This window comes from Loxodonta africana, unplaced genomic scaffold, assembly GCF_030014295.1.
Source record: "Loxodonta africana isolate mLoxAfr1 unplaced genomic scaffold, mLoxAfr1.hap2 scaffold_407, whole genome shotgun sequence".
NCBI classification, from domain to species: domain Eukaryota; kingdom Metazoa; phylum Chordata; class Mammalia; order Proboscidea; family Elephantidae; genus Loxodonta; species Loxodonta africana.
The window spans coordinates 143,637-168,809 of NW_026975121.1; the positions used below are offsets into that span (position 1 = coordinate 143,637).

General features: G+C 43.1%; 1 long non-coding RNA gene and 1 pseudogene across 1 annotated transcript; one reads left to right on the top strand and one right to left on the bottom strand.

The window, feature by feature from the left end:
* The first annotated feature begins 530 nt into the window (after positions 1-530).
* LOC135229566 (uncharacterized) lies at positions 531-4,452 on the top strand. Its single transcript, XR_010320255.1, has 2 exons — positions 531-2,630; positions 2,725-4,452. It is a non-coding gene; the product is annotated as an uncharacterized LOC135229566 (long non-coding RNA).
* Positions 4,453-5,003: 551 nt separating this feature from the next.
* On the bottom strand, positions 5,004-25,173 carry LOC135229565 (zinc finger protein 571-like; annotated as a pseudogene).

A 25,173-nucleotide genomic window follows, 5' to 3' on the forward strand; every position in this document is an offset into this window, starting at 1 on the left:
TCCCTGTCACAGCACCAACAGTACACGTAAAACACTTTTAACAGGCAAATTGTGTCCCGAGGGAGGGAGCCGTGTATTTGCCGGCATCCGTGTTGCAAAAGAAAAGCACGACCGCCACCGAGAGCGTTCTTCCTCATTGCTTTTCATCCTCCTACGACGCAGGCGGGTAAACGGGGTCGGGCCGGTCGGGAACGCCTTCCCAAAGCTGGTACGGACCGGCTCCGGGCCTTCTGGTCCCACGGCGAAAACATCTCACCACGGCCCGCGAGGCTCTTGGGAGCGAAGCCGGACTTAGTGATGTCTAGCGGAGGCGCGGCGGCCCGGCCGCGAAAGCCCACCCAGAGGCTCTGAAGAGGGTCTGCGTGAGCGCTTGGTTTCCGGGCTCGCGGGCGGACTCGGGAAAACGGCGCCTGGGGCGGGGTGAGGGAGTGGTGTGCGGCGGCTCCGCGAGCATCGCGAGATCTCCGGCAACTCCCGCCTGCGTATGTACATGCGTATGTCACGGAGAGCGGAATGCGGCGGGGGGGGGGCCGGGGCGGGCCGGAGGCGGAGGTCGTGGGGAACCGCGCGCGTTGGCCCAGGGGATGGGGTGCTGAAGGAGGGCGAGGAGTTGGCAAACTTTCCAGGTGCCCGGTGTGTGTGTGTATGTGCGCTTAGACGGACAGCAAGCCCCCGTCGTCACTCTGTCAAGCGAACAGTCGCCCCTTTGGCCAGATGGAGAAGCTTTTTTCGGCGCCCAAGAGGAGAATCATAACAGAAACCGCAAGGGCACACGCTGGCTGCGCTAGCGCCACATGCCGACGAGGACCACGGCCGCCGCTCCGCCCCCACCCCCCCACCCCCGACTGCCACCCCCACCTCAGCCCGTGGTGAGGTTGGGGTGAGGTGCGTATATATTCAAGCTGGGGGAGAACGGTAAGGTAGAGAGAGGGCAGTGTTGCCGCTCCCGCGTTGCACGTGTTACCATGCCCCCAAGAGTTTTCTCGAAGGTTAGAAAAGGAAGGTGTATGAAGCTCATGCCGTGTACAGACCTCACTGAAGTATTCCAGGAAACTGTCGTCGTAGAAAGCTTCCAACAGACTGGGTATCTGATAAGCCCCTCTCTTTTCAAGATCCATTCTGAAATACTCAGGAAGGGAAGAGTACTATATGCTTGTTTGGCTCGAAAACATCCCAGCAAAGTGTCCACGGGAAGAAGAAACTAGGAAGGCACCAGTTTTAAATCGGAAGATGACTAAAGCTTAGGCGACGGGTACTCGGACTCCTCCGTCTTTGTATATGTTCGCGATTCTCTATGGGGAAAATGTCAAAAAGCAGGTGACAGACGCTTGTGCAGTTATCCCGTGAAGACGTACTAGGAAGAGACTCTAAACGCAGGCTGTCCTTGAGAACAGTTTGTTCGTTTAAAAAAAGTAGAATACAAAAAAAAGCACGAAAATGGAAACACCCAAGTTTTAACAGTGCTGGGGTGGGGAGTAGGGCATGGTGGTTTTTTTTTTTTTTTAATCTTTGCACTGTTGTCGTCGTGTGCCATCCAGTGGGTTGGGACTCGTAGTGACCCTACGGGACAGAGTTGAACTGCCCCATAGGGTTCCTAAAGAGCAGCCTGTGGATTCGAACTGCTGTCGTTTTGGTCAGCAGCTGAGCTCTGAACCGCTGAGCCACCAGGGCTCCATCTTCGCACTAACTCTCCAGTATGAGGTAAGTTAACTTCGCAATACAAGCAGAATGGCTTTTGAAAAGAAAAACCCAGTTTAAAAAATAGACGTATCTTGATTTCAACCCACTCTGATGACAGTAACAAAAAGACATACACGTGTGTGGATACAGATACAGACATACAGATACGCATGTCCGTATGCGGGTTTATACGTGTGTACGCACGTATGCGCATGTGTGCGTACTCCTACGACACCCATATACAGGTATGTATGTCTGCCTCTGTATATATGCATATGTATACATACGTATGTATACGTATACGCAGATACATACGCATGCAGATACTTATGTGCACATATACACGTGTGCACGTATATCTACATCTGTGTATGTACGTGCGGGTGCATGTATGTGTATATGTGTACGTACACGTAAGCATATATATGTGTATGTACGTATACATATGTATATAAGCATACCCGTATGTGTACGTGTGTGTACATGTACACGTGTACGTGCATGCTTACCTATATATGTATGCGTTATATACCTAAGTGTGTACGTGGGTACATATACGTGTATGTATGCACATACATATAGACACATATATATGAATACATACGTTTACGGACGTATATATGCGTTTACGTACACACACGCATGTGTATATATACGCACACCCACACCTCTACATGTAATCAGTAAAAACTAAAGCAGTGTTGCCACCATGTTTTTAATGATCCTTTGACTCGTGTGCCCGCCTACCCCCTTCTGGCTACCTTACAAGGGAAATTCCAACTTTCAAAACTTGAGGCATGTCATTAATGGATGGGCTGAATGAATATTCATCCAACTTTCCCTTTTTGAAATATAATAGAAGCAGTCTAAACGCAGGCCGTCCTTGAGGAAATTGAATGAGATGACGAGAGAGTGCGTCGAAAAGAGGGCGTTGAAAATTCCAGCCACAGGTATTTTCCCTCCACAAGCTGTAAAACGCATCGCACTGCACGCACCCAACGTTAGGAAGCTGCCTCAAGGGCTGCAATTTCTTACTCCTTTTAGTTGAGACGGGACATCTCCAAGTGTGTTCACAACCCAAAGGTCGTCATAAGGGAATGACAGCACCCTCAGTCCATCAAACACACGCCCCCTTGGAGGGGTGAGGAAACTCTCTTCGATGTCACGAAGACAGTCACGACAGCAACCGGAAGGGCACATACCAGCAGCGCTAGCCAAAGGTAGTAATAAATATTAGGGGAGAAAAGGGATTCATAATGAGGTCAGAGAAGCAATGGGTTGAACAAAGGTAATTTTTTTGTTGTTGTTCTCAGAATCTGTTACTAGGCAGAGGTATTATCACTGCCTTAGTTTTTAGTAGTCCATTATAATCTACAATCATTTCATTATTTAAATTTTCCTTAAATTTGGAGTTTGGCCACAATGTTAATCTCTGAATCATGAATGACAGAGCAGTTATGGCAAATTGTCCACTCTGAGCAAAACGTACCCCAGAGATGAAGATTGCATGACTCCAGTGGCATTACAGTGGTTACACTGATTATTCACTGATTTCTAGTGGCTCTCAGTCATCTACCTACCTAGTTTTTAAAATGGCTAATGATCATTTGGATTATAGTTTTGCTGTATATAAATATATATTAGTATTTTTTAAAGTGGGAATCATGATCATTAAGTTGTGAAGACAATTTTGTAAGCTACAATGTTTATAATAGAAAACAGCAAAGTGCACTGCAATTAGAATAGGTAAGTATTGTTTGAGGGAACTTTTGTTTGTTATTTTATCAAAGGCTTTGGATGCGGTTCATAGTCACCCAATTTTAGAGTCTTGAGTTCTGAGAATACTATCCACCAAATCCTGGGAATCAGACATGGAAAAATCTCAATCATTTACTGCCTCAACACCTTCTCCAGTTCATTCTCACTCACCGAACACCAACCAGAGCCACCGTCACTCCTCTGACCATCCAACTGCATTCAACGACGCTTTGTCAGGATTCCATTACTTAAAAGTTGCTTTTATTTTGCCAAGTGTTATTTGTATTTATTATGCATCTAACATGTTTCACTGTTTACTGTCATTTTAGTATCTGTTACCTGAAGTGTAGGAAAACTTAATTCATATTTCATATTGTTCAATATCACTGCATAAAGCCCAGAAAAGTATCGACTAATTCACTAATTGTTGGGGTTTGAAATATTTTACATTATTCAGAAATACTTCACAGAAGTCATGTAGGTGGTTTAAGTTGAATTTGAATTATATTTTGAGAAATTGGTTAGGGGTTTTTAATGGCGTGGGAACACATTTTCTCCATTTAAAACAATGGTGATATGTTGTTGTGTTCGCTGCTGCCGTGTCACTTCCAACTCATAGCGACCCTGTGTACAACAGAAGAAAACACTGCTCAGTCCTGCACCATCTTCACAACCTTTACTATGTTTGAACCCACCACTGCAGCCACTAGGTCAATCCATCTCACTGAGGGTCTTCCTCTTTTTCCATGACCCTCTACCTTACCAAGCATGATGTCTTCCTCCAGGGACTGGTCCCTCCTGGTAACGATGTCCAAAGTACGTGACATGAAGTCTTGCCATCTGCACTTCCAAGGTGCACTCTGGATGCACTTCCTCCAAGACAGGCTTGTTTGTTCTCCTGGCAGTCCATAGTATATTCAATATTCTTTGCTAACACCATCATTCAAAGGTATCAATTCTTCAGTCTTGCTTATTCATTGTCCAGCTTTCACATACATATGAGGTGACTGAAAATATCATGGCTTCTGTCAGATGCACCTTAGTCCTCAAAATGACATCTCTGCTTTTCAACACTTTCAAGACGTCTTTTGCAGCAGATTTGCCCAATGGAATATGTTGTTTGATTCCCTGACTGCTGCTTCCGTGGGAGTTGTCAATCCAAGTAAAATGGAGTATAGGATTGAAAATGCAGACATCTGAAAATCCCCTATTCAGCATATTTTCAGGAATGGCATAGGTTCAGATTATGAGGAGTACACGTGCCTGATAAATTTGGTGTTGATTGCTTATTGAAGACAGCAATAATTTCTACCCTTTTAAAAACCAACCCACTGCCGTCGAGTCTTTTAAGTGGTGCTATTTTGGTTCTCATTTTGATAATTTTTTTTCCTTTAAATACTAATCAGAAAATACGAATTACATGACTGATTTCTGGTTTTGGAATTTGTTGTACAAAAATCACCTCTCCTTGATTTTATTAAAAACTCAACAATAAAGTAGTTTCTCCCAGAAAAGATCCTGTAAAGTATATTTTTTCTGGTGCCGCAAAATTTATCAACTCTGAATGAAGGCCTTTGTTAACTTTATTACAATCTAAAGGTTTTTATTACAAGATGAATTAACTAGCTTTTGAAAAAGGGAGATGGTAACAAGATGCTTACATCTTTCTACAGCATTCATACAATATTCCTACCATTTAACTTCTCTAATAGCACGTAATGATGGCAGTAGTGATAATTAAAATGGATAGATACTGTCTAAATGGTGTTCTATGCATTACTTCATTTAATCATGACAATAGCGTAGCGGAATTTTACAGATAAAGAAAAGGAAACACAAAGAGGACAAGTAATTAATCCAGTTTTGCAGTTATAAAGGTGACAGGGAGATAATGCTCAATAAAGGCCATGCCTCACCATTACATTCCAGGCTCATGAAGATTTTTCAAGAATGTTCAAGGGTTCCAGAAGTCATTTCTACATTCATTAATATGTCCCCCCCCCAAAAAAAACCACGATGCTGTCGAGTGGATGCTGACTCGTACTGATCCTATAGGACAGAGTACAACCTCCCCAAAGGGCTTCCAAGGCTGTGACCTTTATGGAAGCAGACTGCCACATTTTTCTCCTGTGGAGCAGCAAATGGGTCAAAACGTCAACCTTTTGGTTGGCAGCTGGGCACTCAGAGTGCTTAACCACTGCACCACCAGGGCTCCCAGAAGTTACTATAGGCTTTCCAAAAAGAGGCAGATTCCGAGGTGAAGTAAAAGAATGTCCTACATTCATTACTATCACAATATGGGTTCTCTTAATACACCAGAGCAACTGAAGACAGGTGAAGCCTTAGAATAAATCCCATTCAGTGACTTTCTTAATTATGAAGCCTCAGATGTTTGGTAAGTTGTGAATGACGTATAGAGTCTTTGCCACATTCAACACATGCATAGGGTTTCTCTCCAGTATGGATCCTTTGATGTAGAGTAAGTTCCGATCCCCGACTGAAGGCCTTCCCACATTCCTTACATTCATAGGGCTTCTCCCCGGTATGAGTCTTCTGATGTTCAGTAAGGTGTGAAGCACGAATAAAGGCCTTCCCACACTGCTTACACTCATAGGATTTTTCACCTCTGTGAAGTCTTTGGTGTTCATTAAGTTGGGAGCCATAAGTAAAGGCCTTGTCACATTCTTTACATTGGTAAGGTTTTTCACCTGTATGAATTCTCTGATGATAAAAGTTGTGTGACACGAATAAAGGCCTTCCCACAGACCTGACATTCGTAATGTTTCTCACCATGAATCTTCTGATGTTGAGTAAGATATGCACCACGAATAAAGGCCTTTCCACATTCCTTACATTCAAAGGGCTTCTCACCCGTATGAATTCTCTGGTGTTCACTAAGTTGTTTGCAACTATTAAAGGCCTTTCCACATCCTTTACATTTGTATGGTTTTTCATTACTAATGATCCTCTGGTGTTGAGTGAGATTAGAATTACAGATGAAGGCTTTTCCACATTCTTTACATTTATAGGGTTTCTCACCTGTATGAACTCTCAGATGGTAAGTTGTAAGCCACGAATAAAGGCCTTGCCACACTCCTTACATTCATAGGGTTTCTCACCTGTATGAATCCTCTGATGCTCATTAAGTTGGGACGCGCATAAAAAAGCCTTCCCACATTCTTTACATCTATAAGGCTTTTCACCAGTATAAACTCTCTGATGATAAGTTAGGTGTGAACCAAGAATAAAGGCCTTTCCGCATTCCTTACACTTGAAGGGTTTTTCGCCACTATGAATTCTCTGAAGGTAAGTAAGTTGAGAGGTAAGAATAAAGGCCTTTCTGCAGTCTTTACATTCATAGGGTTTTTCACCACTATGAATTCTCTGATGAAGCGTATACTGTGAACTGTAACTAAAGGCTTTTCCACATTTCTTACATTCATAGGGTTTCTCTCCCGTATGAACTCTCTGGTGTTCCGTGAGCTGTGAGCCACGAATAAAGGCTTTCCCACATGCTTTACACTGATATGGTTTTTCATTAGTATGAATTTTCTGAGGCTGAATCAGATCGGAACTACGACCGAAGGCCTTTCCACATTCCATACTCTCATATGGTTTCTCACCAGTCTGAAACCTCTGATGTTGACCACAGCTGGGCTGTTTGCTGAAGGTCTTCCTACACGTCTTCATTTCAGCATGTTTTCCATTATGAGTTTTCTCATGCTGCATAAGGCATGACGGGTAGCTGAAGGCTTGTCTACACTGCTTACATTTGTACATTTTTTCCTCTGTAGAGGATGTGGAATGACTTCGAATGGTCTTTTCTTCACAGGTTTTCACATGCATGAAAAGTGCCCCCTGGTTTCTCTGTTGTCTCTCAGATTGGCCTTTGTACTCCATAATGCCTCCAGGACGATGACACTCAAGGTCAAGACCCAGAGGTTTTCCCACTGTCTCCCACTGGCATGATTCCGTTTTATGAGTACTCTTTTCTGGAAATGACTTCTTGGTCTCACAGCTGGATTCAAAGTCTGTAAGATAACAAGAAAATAAATTCCTGTTGTTTCTGTTTTCCAGAAGAAACAGAACTTTTAAGGTAAAACTGGTAGGTGAAATGAAAATAATTTTCATATGAATAGGATGGCTTAAACAGCTCCTAATTATTTTGTACAAATAGAAAAAAAAGTCACAAGGAAAGAACAAACAGTGAGAAGAGCTTATAGGGAAGAAAATAATTACAAAATAAATCAGTGGTTTTCAAACTTTGGATGAGAACAAGGAAGCTTGTAAAACAACAGTTAACACCCAGGAAACAAACAGATGTCTGGCTGGGCATCCAGTCTATCAGCAAATCCTGTTAGCTGTACAGTCAAAATTTATCAAAAATCAAACCACCTTGACTACTACCATCCAAGGCCAAGCCACCATGTCTCACTGCAACAGCCTCCTACCTGGCCCAGCTTCGTCTTTGTCCGACAAGCTAGTCACACAGCACCAGAGAAATGCTTTCAAAACCTAATTCGTATCATATTATTCCCCTGCTAAAAATTCGAGAGTTTACCTCATTAGAATAAAATAAAAAATCCTTACTATGGTCCATAAGAACCTACAGAAGCCTGCCTTCAGCCACTCCTCTGACATCACCTGCAACCACTGTCTTACTTCTTCATTTTGCTCCAGTCACAATGGCCTCTGCTGTTCGAACATGCCAAGGATATGCCCCTGTACTTATGGTTCCCTCTTTTTTGGAATGCTCTCCCCCCGGATACCTCCATGGCTTGTTTCCTCACTTCATTTTAGTTTTCTGCTCAAATGTCACATTATCAAAACATGCAATATATTGTATTTGGAGCCCTGGTGGTGGAGTGGTTAACAGCTCAGCTGCTAACCAAAAAGTCAGCAGTGTGAATCCACCAGGCACTCCCTGGAAACTCTACAGGGCAGTTCTACTCTGTCCTATAGGGTTGCTATCAGTAAGAATCAATTCAATAGCAACGGGTTTGGTTTTTTTGGTATATATGGGATCAAACCGAAAACAGCATTTCCATAGATAGGAAACTTAGGAGCCAGTGAGTTTATGTTAATGGGGAATGAAGAGCTTGGAAAAGGAGGTTGAGAACGGCTGCACGACTTGAAGAATGTAATCTGTTATTGAACTGTACATGTAGAAACTGCTGAATTGGTGTATGTTCTGCTGTGTATGTTCTCAACAATAAAAATAAGATATGAAAAACTAATAATTAAAAACAAATCTAAGACATTTTAAAATTCTACTGATACCTTTGAGAGCTCCTCAAACAGGCTTTCAACACTGGTAAAATTCACTATCCCACTCTAGTTTTTATCACTGGTGTATTTCTTTCTCATTCTAAGTCTCTATAATCAGGTTTTTATCTCACTTACTTCCAAGCCTACTTTGCCAGGGTCACCAATACCCTTTGTCCTAGCACATCCAATAGCCAATTCTTAGCCTTCATCTTTCTTGACCTCTTAGCGGGATCTTTCAGTTGACCACTCCCGCTTTAACTCTATCGCTTGGCTCCCAATACACTGCATTCCCAGTTACTTCCCAGATGGCAGCTTACGCCTTAATTTCCTTTCCTGCAACAGTTTCTCAACTAAATGTTAGAATAGCCCACATTTACTCCTTGTATTTTACTTCTCCATCTAAACCAACTCATTCCATGACCTCATCCAGTCCCATGGTACAGAGATTCACCCCATGTCTATCTCTTCAGTCCTGATACCAACCCCACCCCTGTCGGGCTTCCAAACGCTTATATAACGTCTCCACGTGGATATCTGATGTCCATCTCAGATGCGTAACTCTTGATTTATTCTGCAAGCTTCCAAACTCTCACACCTCTATTTCCAGTCTATCAGATGTTATTGCTACTTTTTGACAAGTCACCTCCGATTCATGGCAACCTTATATATACTAAAAAGAAACGTTGCCTGGTCCTGCACCATCTTCACAGTCAGTGGTGTATCTGGGTCCATTGTTGTGACTATGATGTCGATGTATCTCATTTAGGGTTTCCCTCACTTTCACTGGCCCTCTGCTTTACCAAGCATGATATCCTTTTCTAGAGATTGGTCTTTCCTGATGATATATCCAAACTAAGCAAGTGGAAGTCTCACTAACCTTGCTTCTAAGGAACATTCTGGCTGTATTTCTTCTAACACTGATTTGTTTCTCCTTTTGGCAGTCCACAGTATATTCAACATTCTTCGCCAATGCCACAGTTTGAATGCATCAATTCTCCTTCTGTCTTCCTTTTCACCATACAACTTTTGCATGCGTATGAGGCATTCTCTTATGAAGCACGGGGTTTTCATTGGTTAATTTTTGGAAGTAGACTGCCAAGTCTTTCTTCCTAGTCTTAGTCTGGAAGTTCCACTGAAACATGTCCACCATAGGTGACTCTGCTGGTATCTGAAATACCAATGGCATAGCCTCCACAGTACGACAAACTCACAGATAGGTAGTGGCAATTTATCAGCTTGTCATTGTTAGTTGCCATCAAGTCAGCTCAAACTCATGGCGACCTTACATATAAGAGAATGAAACACACTGTCCTGCGCCATCTTTGTGATCGCTGGTATGTTTGAGTCCTAGTGGACTATCCACAAATTCCATTAATTCTACTTTCAAAATAGAACCAGAAACTAATCACTTCTCATTATCTCCCCCAAAGAACTAGTCTTCTGACTAGTCTTCCTGGTGCCGTTCTGTAACATGGTGGCATCAGAAGCCACCAAACTTGAGGAGGCGGGGTGAGAATCAAGATCAGCATTAAACTCATTTCTACGAGGTGGAGGTCAGACACAACTCCTCTCTCCAATCGTCTTACCAATTCTGACACCAGCTGGCCCTCCCAAGGCACTCTCTACTTCTCTGCTGGGTTCGCTGATTTGTTACAATGGCTGCACAGAACTCATAGACCATACTCATGATTATGGGGTTTATTTGGGGAGTAACAGGTTACAATTCAGGATCAGAATCAACTTAGAAGTAACAGAAACATGGCAGGAGACAGGATACAGTTTGTCAGTCAGGACAGCTTCCAACCAAGACACCAATCAGCTCCTTCTCAGCCATGCCCACAGGCAGGCTGTGCTTGGGCTTCTGCCACTGGGCCCCACTTGGGCAAGTATTACGACTCTTTCCGCTCCGACATCAAGTGCCCAGAGGCACCCCACTCTGCCAGCAAGCCTCCTGCCTGAAGGTGTTCAGCTCTCTCACGCATGGGTCGGCAAGTCCACTGCGGCTGTCTCACACTGGTCTCCTGGTTCCTGCTGCGAGTGCCATTTTGTGCCGTCTACCGCTGTCTCTATCTCCTGGGTCTAGAAGGTTCTCAGTGCAGGGACCCTGGGTCCAAAGGACACGCTCTGCTCCTTGGCTCTTCTTCTTGATGGTAGTTAGGTCCCCCCAACCTCTGTAGGATTGGTCGTTTTAAGCCTAAGAGAATGGCAAAACTGACCAAACCCCTAGGTAGGCAACAGTCACCTAGTCTGCACAGTAATCGACCAATACCTGCAAAGGTTTTACACACCTTATTTCCATAGCAAACTGTCCAATACCTTTGCAAATCATCTTGGCAGAACTAAAAACCCAGGGCCAGAAAGGCCATATATAAAGAGAAATCTGTTGCCCTAGACATTCCTGTCCCCATTCTCCACATAGCACCCGGAGTGATCTTTAACCAAAGACCCTTACTCACGTGCACAAACCCCGCCCAGGGCTTCCTCTCATACTGAGAATAAAACCTCACTCTTTGCAATAGCGTACAAGGACTTAAATCATCTGATCTCTGCGTGCTTCTCTAACATCATTTTTACAATTCTCCCTTTCACTTAGAGAAATCGTGCGCTATACAGACATCACACTCTCGCCACACTGACCTTCTTTCTGATTCTCTAGTAAACAAAGTTCAGCCTTTCCTCAGGGTCTTTGCACTTTTCTTCCCTCTTCCTTAACACACATTCTATTGGTTTTTACATGGCTACTTCATCCAAAGCCCACAGCCTTCAGTACGGATTACAGCTCAATATAAAGAAAACAAAAATCCTCACAACTGGACAAATAGCATCATCATGATAAACAGGGAGAAGACTGAAGTTGTCAAGGATTTCATTTCACTTGGATCCACAATCCACAGCTATGGAAGGAGCAGTCAAGAAATCAAAGGATTCATTGCATTGGGCAAATCTGATGCAAAAGACCTCTTTAGAGTGTTAGAAAGCAAAGAGGTCACTTTGAGAACTAAGTGTGCCTGATCCAAGCCCTGGTATTTTCAATTGCTTCATATGCATGTGAAAGCTAAAAAAGAAACCATTGCTCTCGAGGCCATTCTGACTCATAGCGACCCTGTAGGACAGAGTAGAACTGCCCAATAGAGTTTCCAAGGAGCACCTGGTGGATCTGAACTACCGACCTTTGGGTTAGCAGCTGTAGCTCTTAACCACTACGCCACCAGGGTTTCCCATGTGAAAGCCAGACAACGAATAAGAAAAACTCAAAAACTGATGCCTTCGAATTATGGTGTTTGCAAGGAATGTCGAATATACCATGGACTGTAAGAAGAATGAGCAAATCTGTCTTGGAAGAAGTACAGCCAGAATGCTCCTCAGAAACGAGGATGGTGAGACTTCATCTCACATACTTTGGACATGTTATCAGCAGGAACCAATCCCTGGAGAAGGAACTCATGCTTGGTAAAGTAGATGGCCAGTGAAAAAGAGGAAGACCCTCAATGAGATGGTTTGACACAGTGGCCGTAACAATGGGCTCAAACAGAGTAACAACTGTGAGGATGGCACAGGACCAGGCACTGTTTCATTCTGTTGTATGCAGGGTTGCTATGAGTGGGAGACGACTCAACGGCTCCTAACAACACACAACAACTTCATTCAGGTCTCAGCTCAAATGTTCCTCCCTAAAAACAATCCCTGACTGTCCTAGATAAGAAAACTGTAAGGTTTCAACAAACATTTGCTGGCTGGAAATACATATCCAAGTTTAAATGCAAAAGAGCAATTGGGGAAAAAAATTCAATTCAAAGAAAAGACTGTCTTTGGGGACCAAAGGTTAGTTCCATCATTAAAATAAAAGAGGAATGTAAAAGACAGGAGGAGTGGCTGACGGGAGTTGAGAGGGAGTGTCCTTTGGGATACAGTCTTCCTGCTCTCCTTAGATCTCAGGCCTTGTTTCTTTGTGTGAGGGGAGAGTCACACAAACATCTGAAAAGTGCTACCACCTCACAGACAATCTCTGTTATTACTGGTAGAAGCTCCCCCGTGTGACCAGCCCTTATTCACCTGAGCTTCACCTTCTTGTCATGGCTATCACCACCATCCAGGGATCCTTTCCTTGCTCCAATAAGGAGTATGCATCTGGCTTAGGGGCTGAACATCCAGCTTAAAAAAAAGGAAATGGAACATAGCCATGTTATGGGAGTACCAGATTTAAATCCAGTACACTGGTCAACAGGGAAGAGAGACATTGATAACAAATGATAGAGGAAGGTGTTCAAGTCTGAAGGACGGGGCATACAAAAGTACACAGCAGAGCCGTCCATTTCTACCTATACAACACACACACCTTTCCTGAGGGAACAGAAGTCAGAAATTCACAATGAACGAGGCAGAGAGAATGGGGGACACTCTGAATATTGTGTAAGATGACCTTACCCAGTGACAACAAGTTGCTATAGTTCTCCTGCATCACATCCCTGTACAATTCCCTCTGAGCAGGGCTGAGGTATTCCCACTCCTCCTCAGAGAACTCTATGGCCACATCCCTGAAAGTCACCAACCACTGAAACAACAAATCCATTAATTATTGTCAAAATGTGGTAATGATTTTGAGGTAAAAGGAGAAAAGAAGGAGGGCACTGAAGGAGGGCATGACATAATTCTATTATCTGGAAAGGTCCAGTAATAAAAAGGTCAGATGAGTGCAGTTTTCCATTTAAATGAAATACTGCTAAAACCATGCAGCGCATTAAAGTTTCAAATTCTCAGTAGATATGACTTCTTCCCTTCTCCCTCTAATGAAAAAGAAAACGGATGGAAATTTCACATAATTTTTACTGCATCTCTAGGCTACAAAATAGAATTTGGATATAACGAGATTACTCTGAATGCTCAGATTCATCATTAAATCACAGTATTACATCACTGAATGTTTTTCCTGGCCATTACAAAGTCTGTAATGCACATACGATATTCCCAATTGATGGATGTGATGATCTGCTTGTAAGGATGGCGTAGGGCTGGGCAGTGTTTCCTTCTGTAGTACACAGGGTCACTATGAGTCGGAACAAACTCAACAGCACCTAACCACAACAATAATCTGCTTATTTGAGATTTAAACTGGACAAATTTTTTAATGTCTTTGAGCTCCGAGAGTCTGAAATTCTCAAAAAAGTATGCATCTGGCAGTATGCATCCCACTTTCCATGTGCACAGAGTACGGTAAGCTGATGGGACAGCTTCCTGTTAAGGTGTGCACACACGTCACACAGGACTGGCACATCCTGGCCAACTCCGAGGCGAACCTGACCGCTGGCCATCCTCCCTCATTAGTCTTTCACAAGAGGGGCGTGAAGTCAGAGTAACGGTCCTCCATGGTGTCCAGGTTCGAGCCCCCAGAACCTGTGGCTGTGTTACCTTACATGGCAAAAACAGACCGCAGATGTGATTAAGGGTCTTGAGATGGGGAGGTGGTCCTGGATTATCCAGGTGGGCCCTGAATGTAATCACAGAGGTCATCATAAGTGACAGAGGTAGGCAGGAGACTCAAAGAAGTTGAGGTGATGACGGAATGTCACTGCTGACTTTGAAAATGGACAGGCGGCCACAAGCCAAGTAATGTGGGCAGCTTCTAGGGGCTGGAAAAGGCAAGAAAATAGATTCTCCTCTAGTGCTTCCAGGAGGAATGCGGCCCCACCAACACCTTGATTTTCGCCCTTCAAGATCAATTTCAGACTTCTGACCTCCAGAAGTGTGACATAATACATTTGTGTTGTTTTAAGCCACTAAATTCACGGTCTTTGTTACAGCAGCAACAGGAAGCTAATCCAAGGGGCAAGATCCCTTCCTTCTCAGCATTCAGCACAGGCAATCCTGGGGCTGTGAACATCCGCCTCGTGTCAGACTTAAGTACAACACGTGGTTCGGAGCTAAGCCCCATAAAGTCTATTATATTAAAATTCAAGATGCATACGATGGTTCACAATAACAAACAGGTGCTACTTTCCGACACGCATCAAAACATTATTATTATTATCACTGTATTACGTTACAGATATTTTAGTATATCTAGAAGTGTTTCTTTACTGTTTTCTATGTGTGGCAAGGTACACTATTGTCATGGATTATGTCCCCCAAAAGAAGTATGTATCAACTGGGTTAGGCCATGATTCCCTGTATTCTGTAGTTGTCCTCCATTTTGTGATTGTAATTTTATGCTAAAATTTTATGTTAAAGAGGATTGTTGTTGTTGTTAGGTGCTGTCCAGTCGGTTCCGACTCATAGCGACCCTATGCACAACAGAACGAAACACTGCCTGGTCCTGCGCCATCCTTACAATCGTTGTTATGCTTGAGCTCATTGTTGCGGCCACTGTGTCAATCCACCTTGTTGAGGGTCTTCTTCTTTTCCGTTGACCCTGTATTCTGCCAAGCATGATGTCCTTCTCCACGGACTGATCCCTCCTGACAACATGTCCAAAGTATGTAAGACGCAGTCTCGCCATCCTTGCCTCTAAGGAGCATTCTGGCTGTACTTCTTCCAAGACAGATTTGTTCATTCTTTTGCCAGTCCATGGTATAGTCTATATTCTTCGCCAACACCACAATTCAAAGGCGCCAATTCTTCTTTGGTCTTCCTTATTCATTGTCCAGCTTTCACATGCATATGATGTGATTAAAAATACCGTGGCTTGGGTCAGGCGCACCTTAATCTTCAGGGTGACATCCTTGCTCTTCAACACTGAAGAGACCCTTTGCAGCAGATTTACCCAATGCAGTACGTCTTTTGATTTCTTGACTGCTGCTTCCATGGCTGTTGATTGTGGATCCAAGTCAAATGAAATCCTTGACAGCTTCAATCTTTCTCTGTTTATCATGATGTTGCTCACTGGTCCAGTTGTGAGGATTTTTGTTTTCTTTATGTTGAGGTGTACTCCGTACTGAAGGCTGTGGTCTTTGATCTTCATTAGTAAGTGCTTCAAGTCCTCTTCACTTTCAGCAAGCAAGGTTGTGTCATCTGCATAACACAGGTTGTTAATGAGTCTTCCTCTAATCCTGATGCCCCATTCTTCTTCATATAGTCCAGCTTCTCGGATTATTTGTTCAGCATACAGATTAATAAAGAGGATTAGGGTACTGTAATGGATTAACAATGTTTCGCTGCTATTCATAAGGTTCTCGATGGCTAATGCTTTTCAGAAGCAGACTGCTGGGTCCTTCTTCCTAGTCTGTCTTAGTCTGGAAGCTCAGCTGAAACCTGTCCTCCATGGGTAACCCTGCTGGTATCTGAATACCGGTGGCATAGCTTCCAGCATCACAGCAACACGCAAGCCCCACAGTATGACAAACAGACAGACATGTGGAGGTGCTGCAACAATGAGCTCAAGCATAACAACGACTGTAAGGATGGCTCAGGACCGGGCAGTGTTTCGTTCTGTTGTGCACAGGGTCGCTATGAGTCGGAACCGACTGGACGGCACCTGACAACAACAACGGATTAAACTGCGTCCCCCCAAAATATGTGTCAGCTTGGTTAGGCCATGTGTGGTTGTCCTCCATTTTGTGATTTTCCTACATGTTATAAATTATAATCTCTACATGTAGTTAAAAGGATTAGGGTGGGATTGTAACACCACCCTTACTCAGGTCATTTCCCTGATCCAACGTAAAGGCAGTTTCCCTGCGGTATGGCCTGCACCACCTTTTATGGGAAGCTAGCATAGAGGGGGTACCTCGTATCACAAAGAAATCAGTGCTGGGAGCAGAGCGTGTCCTTTGGACCCAAGGTCCTTGCACGGAGAAGCTCCTAGTCTGGGGGAAGACTGATGAGAAGGCCGGCAGAGAGAAAGCCTTGCCCTGAAACTGATGCCCTGAATTTGGACTTCAAGCCTAATACACTGTGAGAGAATAAATTTCTCTTTGTTAAAGCCATCCACTTGTAATATTTCTGTTATAGCAGCACTAGATGACTAAGACAGCTATATACTATATACTAGAACACACATTTGACTAATTGATATTAGATACAAACCATTCCTAAACTTTACGGCTTATGTACAAATTTGACTTAAAGACAGGTTTAGGAACAGAACTCGTTCATAATCCGGGGAATGTCTCTACTACTTTTCCATGTGATCTTAACAGCCTCATAGAAAATCTTGCCACACTGAGACTGGAAATAGCCGCCAGAAACGCTGTCACTTCCCAGTGTAAAACCCAGGTTTGTAGAGAATAAAGTTTGCCATGTGTCTCATTTAACCACTCATCTCTACCTCAGCAAACCACAGTGCTAACAATCTGCACTGGTGTCCAGGAGAAGTGTCTCTGCTCCCTCAGGGGTTCCTGGGAGAATACTGTACATGGAGGAAATATACACTGATTGGCTGAATGAACATCTCAACACTAGGGAGGGAAGAGGTATTTAAAAAAGAAGGGGGTTCTTTCCTACTGTCACTCAAAGTTCTCTTATGAGGGAAAGTTCTCCTAGGAGGCTGAGCAAGGCAGAAAATTCTGGAATAAATTTATCTGGTGTTCACGTCACACAAAATGACTGTACTTCAAGAAGGAGAGAAGAAACAGCAACTCACTTGGGGCATGGTTTTTAGAACTGTCAGAACTGATCAATTTTCCAGGTTCCTCTCCTGGAGACGTGCGGAGTCCAGGGAAGCCAGAGCTGGGGAAGGAAAAAGAACCTATGATATGAGGCTTATCTTAAAGCCCACAAAATGAACAACTCCAAACTACCTTTACTTACCCTCTTTGAGTTTTTTCTTTCATTTTTTAAATTATTTTATTGTGTTTTCAGTGAAAGTTTACATAATTAGGTTTCCACTTAACGATTCCTATATAAATTGTTCAGTGACGTTAGTTACATTTTTCAGAATGAGTCAACATTCTCTTTCACTGCTTTCTGTTTCGTTTCCAGTACTCTAGTTTCCCTGTTCCCTTATCTTCTCATCTTTGCTTTAGAGTAATTGTTGACCTTTTGATCTCCTATGCATTTTTTTAAATTTTAAATTTAGCACCATACTCATGGATAATATCCTTTATATTGTGTGCCACTCTGTTCTTTTGCTAAAATGTGGCCTCAGGGGATAGTTTTAGTTGAAGGTTTCAAGAGTATCTCAAGGAAATAGTCTCAGGGAGTCCTCTTGTCTCAACTGGTCCATCAAGTCTGGACCTTTTTTGTGTGTGATTTAGGTGAAAATTTACAGAGTAAATTAGTTTCTCATTACACAATTAATACACAAATCATTTTGTGACATTGGCTGCCAACCCCGCGATGTGTCAACATTCTCCCATTCTCCACCGCACGTTCCCTGTTTCCATTCGTCCAGTTTTCCTGTCCCTTCCTGCCTTCTCATCTTTACTTTTTGCCTCTTTTGAGAGAGTTTTGACAAATCTCAGTCCTTCCCCAATTCCACCAGAAGCTAGCAACAGCAGAGAAGATTCAGGCCAGACCTTTCCTCAGTCCCCACAACACTGAACAAGGCCCCAGAGGGGACTACTTACTGATCTCTGCAGTGGGATAGGGGTATACCCAGGGCGCCCTCAGGGGCAGATTCCCCCAGGCCACACACACTAAGTACGGGTGTTTGATGTTTGACACTGCTTTGGCTATTAAACAGGATCCTCACCTACGCACGAAAGGGGCCTAAGGACTGGTGATGACACTCAGGTCACCCAGCCACCTGTGACAGGGGTTCAAGGATAACTGGTACCTCCCAATAAAAGAAGACAACATTAAAAAACAACAAAGAGGGACTTAGAAATGTAGTCATAGATCTTTCATATGGAGAGGAAGACAAGGTGATATAAAGGAATAAAATTTAGGTTCAAACTTAGAAAAATAAGGGTACATATTAAGGTAACCACAAAAGAGACTAACAATCCTACTCATCAAAATAAAATACAAGAAAAAATAGAGACTCAGCAGAAATAAAATCAGCAACAACAAATAAGAGGAAAAGAATATATAAAGATAAGCTACTCAGCACAAAAAATTAAATGGGAAAAAGAAACTGTCAACAACACACACAAAAAGACATCAAAATGAGGGCACTAAACTCATACCTATCCATAATTACGGCGAATGGAAATGGACTAAATGCACAAATAAAGAGACAGAAAGTGGCAGAATGGATTAAAAAAACATGATCCGTCTATATGCTGCCTACAAGAGACACACCTTAGACTTAGAGACACAAACTAGAACTCAGAGGATGGAAAAAAATATATCAAGCAAACAGCAACCAAAACAGAGCAGGAATGGCAATATTCTGACAAAATAAACTTTAAAATCAAATCCACCACAAAGGACAAGGACACTATACAATGATTAAAGGGACAATATACCAGGAGGATATAACCATATTAAATATTTATGCACCCAATGACAGGACTGGAAGATATATGAACCAAACTCTAACAGCACGGAAAAGTGAGATAGACTACTCCACAATTATAGTAGGAGACTTCGACACACCACATTCGGTGAAGGACAGAACATCCAGGAAGAAGCTCAATAAAGACACGGAAGATCTAAATGCCACAATCAACCAACATGACCTCATAGACCTACAGCAAACAAGTATACTTTCTTTTCTAGTGCACATGGAACATTCTCTAGAATAGACCACATATTAGGTCATAAAGCAAGCCTTAGCAGAATCCAAAACACTGAAATATTACAAAGCATCTTCTCTGACCATAAGGCCATAAAAGTGGAAATCAGTAACAGGAAAAGCAGGGAAAAGAAATCAAATCCTTGGAAACTGAACAATACCCCTGCTCAAAAATGACTGGGTCATAGAAGACATTAAGGATGGAATAAAGAAATGCATAGAATCCGATGAGAATGAAAACACTTCCTATCAGAACCTTTGGGACACAGCGAAAGCAGTGCTCAGAGGTCAATTTATATCAGTAAATGCACACATCCAAAAAAAAGAAAGGGCCAAAATCAAAGAATTATCCCTACAACTTGAAGAAACAGAGAGCAACAAAAGAAACCGTCAGGCACCAGGAGAAAGCAATAATAAAAACTAGAGCAGAATTAAATGAAATACAGAACAGAAAATCAGTTTAAAGAGTTAACAAGACCAAAAGCTGGTTCTTTGAAAAAATCAACAAAATTGATAAACCATTGGCCAAACTGACAAAAGAAAAAGAGGAGAGGAAGCAAATAACCCGAATAAGAAATGAGATGTGCAATATTACAACAGACCCAACTGAAATTAAAAGAATCGTATCAGATTACTATGAAAAACTGTACTCCAAATTTGAAAACCTAGAAGAAATGTATGAATTTCTAGAAACACACTACCTACCTAAACTAACCCAAACAGAGGTAGAACAACTAAACACACCCATAACAAAAAAAGAAATTGAAAAGGTAATCAAAAAACTCCCAACAAAAAAAGCCCTGGCCCGGATGGTTTCACCGCAGAGTTCTACCGAACTTTCAGACAAGCATTAACACCACTACTAAAGCTATTTCAGAGCATAGAAAAGGATGGAATACTACTAAAGTCATTCTATGAAGCCAGCATATCCCTCATACCAAAACCAGATAAAGACACCACAAAAAAAAGAAAATTATAGACCTAGATCCCTCATGAACTTAGATGCAAAAACCCTCAACAAAATTCTGGCCAATAGAATTCAACAACATACTGAAAAAACAATTCACCATGACCAAGTGGAATTCATACCAGGTGTGCAGGGATGGTGTGACATTAAAAAACAATTAATGCAATCCAGCATATAAATAAAAGAACCACATAATCTTATCAATTGATGCAGGACAGGCATTTGACAAAGTTCAACACCAATTCATGATACAAACTCTCAGCAAAATAGGAATAGAAGGAAAATCCCTCAACATAATAAAGGGCATTTATACAAAGCCAACAGCCAACATCATCCTAAATGGACAGAGTCTGAAAGCATTCCCCTTGAGATCAGGATCCAGACACCAAAAAAACCAAACCCACTGCCATCGACTCGATTCTGACTCATAGTGACCCTATAGGACAGAGTAGAACTGCCCCGTAGAGTTTCCAAGGAGCACCTGGCGGATTCGACCCGCGGACCTCTTGGTTAGCAGCCATAGCACTTAACCACTACACCACCAGGGAACCAGACAAGGATGCCCTTTATCACCACTCTCATTCGACATTGTGCTGGCGGTCCTAGCCAGAGCAATTATGTGAGATAAAGAAAGAAAGGGCATCCAGATTGGCAAGGAAGAAGTAAAAGTATCTCTATTTGCAGATGACATGATCTTATACACAGAAAACCGTAAAGAATCCTCAAGAAAACTACTGAAACTAATAGAAGGGTTCAGCAGAGTATCAGAATACAAGATAAAGATACAAAAATCAGTTAGATTCCTCTACACCAACAAAGAGAGAGTCAAAGAAGAAATCACTAAATCAACACCATTTACAGTAGGCCCCAAGAAGATAAAATACTTACGAATAAATCGTACCAGAGATGTAAAAGACCTATGCAAAGAAAACTACAAGACACTACGGCAAGAAACCAAAAGAGACCTACATAAGTGGAAAAATATACCTTGCTCATGGATAGGAAGACTTAACATTGTACAAATTTCTATTCTACCAAAAGCGATCTATAGATACAATGCAATTCCGACCCAAATTCCAACATTTTTTAATGAGATGGAGAAACAAATCACCAACTTCACATGGAAGGGAAAGAGCGCTCAGATAAGTAAAGCATTACTGAAAAAGAACAACAAAGTAGGAGGCCTCACTCTATCTGATTTTAGAACCGATTATACCGCCACAGTAATCAAAATACCCTGGTACTGGTACAGCAACAGATGCATAGACCAGTGGAACAGAATTGAGAATCCAGACATAAATCCATCCACATATGAGCAGATGATATTTGACAAAGGTCCAAAGGCAGTTAAATGGGGGAAAAGACAGTATCTTTAACAAATGGTGCTGGCATAACTGGATATCCATCTGCAAAAAAATGAAACAAGACCCATACCTCATACCACGCACAAAAACTAACTCAAAATGGATCAAAGACCTAATTATAAATTCTAAAACGATAAATATTATGGAAGAAAAATAGGGACAACACTAGGAGCCCTAATACATGGCATAAACAGTATAAAAAAATTATCAACAATGTACAGACACCAGAAGAGAAGCTAGATAACTGGGAGCTCCTAATTATCAAACACCTATGCTCATCCAAAGACTTCACCACAAGAGTGAAAAGATTACCAACAGACTGTGAAAAAGTTTTTAGCTATGACTTTCTGATCAGCGTCTAGTCTGTAAAATGTACATGGTACTGCAAAAACTCAACTACAAAAAGACAAATAACTCAATTAAAAAAGGGGGAAAGGATATGAACAGGCACTTCAGTAAAGAAAACATTCAGGTAGCTAAGGTGAGGAAATGCTCACAATCGTTAGCCATTAGAGAAATGCAAATCAAAACTACAATGAGATTCCATCTCACTCCAACAAGGCTGGCATTAATCCAAAAAACACAAAATAGTAAATGTTGGAGAGGCTGTGGAGAGATTGGAACACTTCTACACTGCTGGTGGGAATGTCAAATGGCACAACCACTTTGGAAATCGATTTGGTGCTTCCTTAAACAAAGCTAGAAATACAACTACCATACGATCCAGCAATCCCACTCCTTGAAATATATCCTAGAGAAATAAGAGCCTTTACAGGAACAGATATATGCACCCCCATGTTTATTGCAGCTCTGTTTACAATAGCAAAAAGTGGAAGAAACCAACGTGCCCATCAACGGATGAATGGATAAATTATGGTATATTCACACAATGGAAAACTACACATCGATAAAGAACAATGATGAATCCATGAAACATTTCATAACATGGAGGAATCTGGAAGGCATTATGCTGGGTGAAATTAGTCAGTTGCAAAAGGACAAATATTGTATGAGACCACTATTATAAGAACTGTTTTAACTATTATAGTTTAAACAGAGACAAAAATATTCTTTGATGGTTCTAAGAGAGGGGAGGGAGGGAGGGAGGGAGGAAAGGGGTTTTTCACTAAATTGATAGTGGATAAGAATTATTTTAGGTGAAGGATAAGACAACACACAATACAGGAGAGGTCAGCACAACTGGACTAAACCAGAAAACAAAGAAGTTTTTCATAACATGGAAGAATCTGGAAGGCGTTATGCTGGGTGAAATTAGTCAGTTGCTAAAGGACAAATATCAGACGAGACTACTATTATAAGAACTCGAGAAATAGTTTAAACAGAGGAGAAAACATTCTTTCGTGGTTACGAGAGTGGGGAGGGATGGAGGAAGAGGGTTATTCACTAATTACATAGTAGACAAGAACTATTTTAGGTGAAGGGAAAGACAACACACAATACAGGAGAGGTATGTACAACTGCACTAAACCTAAAGCAAAGAAATTTCCTGAATAAACTGAATGCTTTGATGGCCAGCGAGCAGGAGCGAGGGTTTGGGGTCCATGGTTTCAGAGCACATCTAGGTCAATTGGCATAATAAAATCTATTAGGAAAACATTCTGCATTCCACTTTGGAGAATGGTGTCTGAGGTCTTAAGTGCTAGCAAGCAGCCATCTAAGATACATCAATTGATCTCAATCCACCTGGAGCAAAGAAGAATAACGAACACCAAAGACACAAGGTAATTATGAGCCCAAGAGACAGAAAGGGTCACACATAATCAGAGACTACATCAGCCTGAGACCAGAAGAACTAAATGGTGCCTGGCTACAACCGATGATTGCCCTGACAGGGAACAGAGAAACCCTGAGGGAACAGGAGAGCAGTGGGATGCAGACCTCAAATTCTTGTAAAAAGACCAGACTTAATGATCTGACTGAGACCAGAAGGACCGAGGGAGTCATAGTCCCCAGACCTTCTGTTGGCCCAAGACAGGAACCATTCCCAAAGCCAACTCTTCAGACAGGGATTGAACTGGACCATGGGATGGAAAATGATTCTGGTGAGGAGTGAGCTTCTTGGATCAAGTAGACATATGAGACTATGTCAGCAGCTCCTGTCTGGAGGGGAGATGAGAGGGCAGAGGGGGTCAGAAGCTGGCTGTTTGGACGTGAAAATAGAGAGTGGAGAGGAGTGTGCTGTCTCACTAGCAGGAGAGCAACTGAGAGAGTATGGCAAGACGTATATAAATTTTTGCATGAGAGACTGACTTGATTTGCAAACTTTCACTTAAAGCATAATAAAAATTAAAAAAACCCAAAAAACTTAGACCAGAAAGGACTGATCTGTCATTGGGTGAGAAGCAGCGGGGCGGTATGGCTGGGGAGTGGAGCTAAACTTGTGAGTCCATCCATCCCTGGAGTACTGTCACCGAGTGGTGCTTCCTCCTCAGGAAGAAGTTGCAGAAGGTAGAAGACATCTTGAAAGTGAAGAAACTTGAGGGAAGAAAGAAAACGGCAACTTACTTCGGGAAAAGTCTTTTCGATGTACAGTATTATTTTCCTCTGTGTGATTCTCTTGCAGAAAAACAGAACTGAGGAAAGAAAAACCACCAGAGGACCTGAGGCCTTTCTCAGAGCCTACAGAACGATTTACGAGCACCTCCTACAACCTCCGAACAGAGGGTTAGCTCTTCCCACAGGGCTCTCAAGGGAGACTGGGGATCCTGTTATGGTGGTCTTTTTCCCGACACTTCCGGGTGTAAATCCCCATTGTCGGGGCTTCTTCAGGCGCCTGGTTCTCGGTGCAGGAAAGTGAAGAAACCGCAGCAGCTAGAACTGCGCGATTCTCAGCCGGCGGGACGCTGTCCCCGGCCCGAGGGGAAGTGCACGGAGACGCTGGGGGACCCGGCAGCCGCGAGCGCCGGCGGCGCAGGGGAGCCCACCACGCGGCCACAGAGACGACTGAGGCGCCGGGCAGGCGGCACGCACCTCGACACCCTGCGCCCCGCCGCTCCGCCGGTCGGAACCCCGGGGTCGGCGCCGGCGAGGGAGCAACGCCGCCAGTCCGCACCGGCAGAGCCTAGTTCCTCAAGAACATGAGCCTGGCGTGCTGCGGCCTCGGAGAAATGGCGTCTGCAGGCCGAGTGGACCAGCTCCCGGCAGCACCGAAACCCGCCGGCACCCCCGCATTTCCAGCACCCGACAGATTCTTTCCGAGTGTTCCGGCGCAGGTGCTGCGCGCCTGCGCGAACGAGTCAGGACGTCCGCTCCCCTGGCGGACGCAGGCGTAACGACGACGTAATGACGTAACTGTACAGGACGGCGGGGCCGCGGTGGCTGCCAGGACATGTAGTCTTAAGCAAGAAACCGGCCAGCTCCAGCAGAATCCGGGAGCAGCGACAGTGACCGAAACCGAACCTGAGGTCCTCAAGCAGACGTACCCCTGCAGCGCCTCTTCTGGGAGTGTGGATTTCACCCTGCTGTGTTCTGAGTCGACCTATCTCGCTGTACTCAAGTGACTC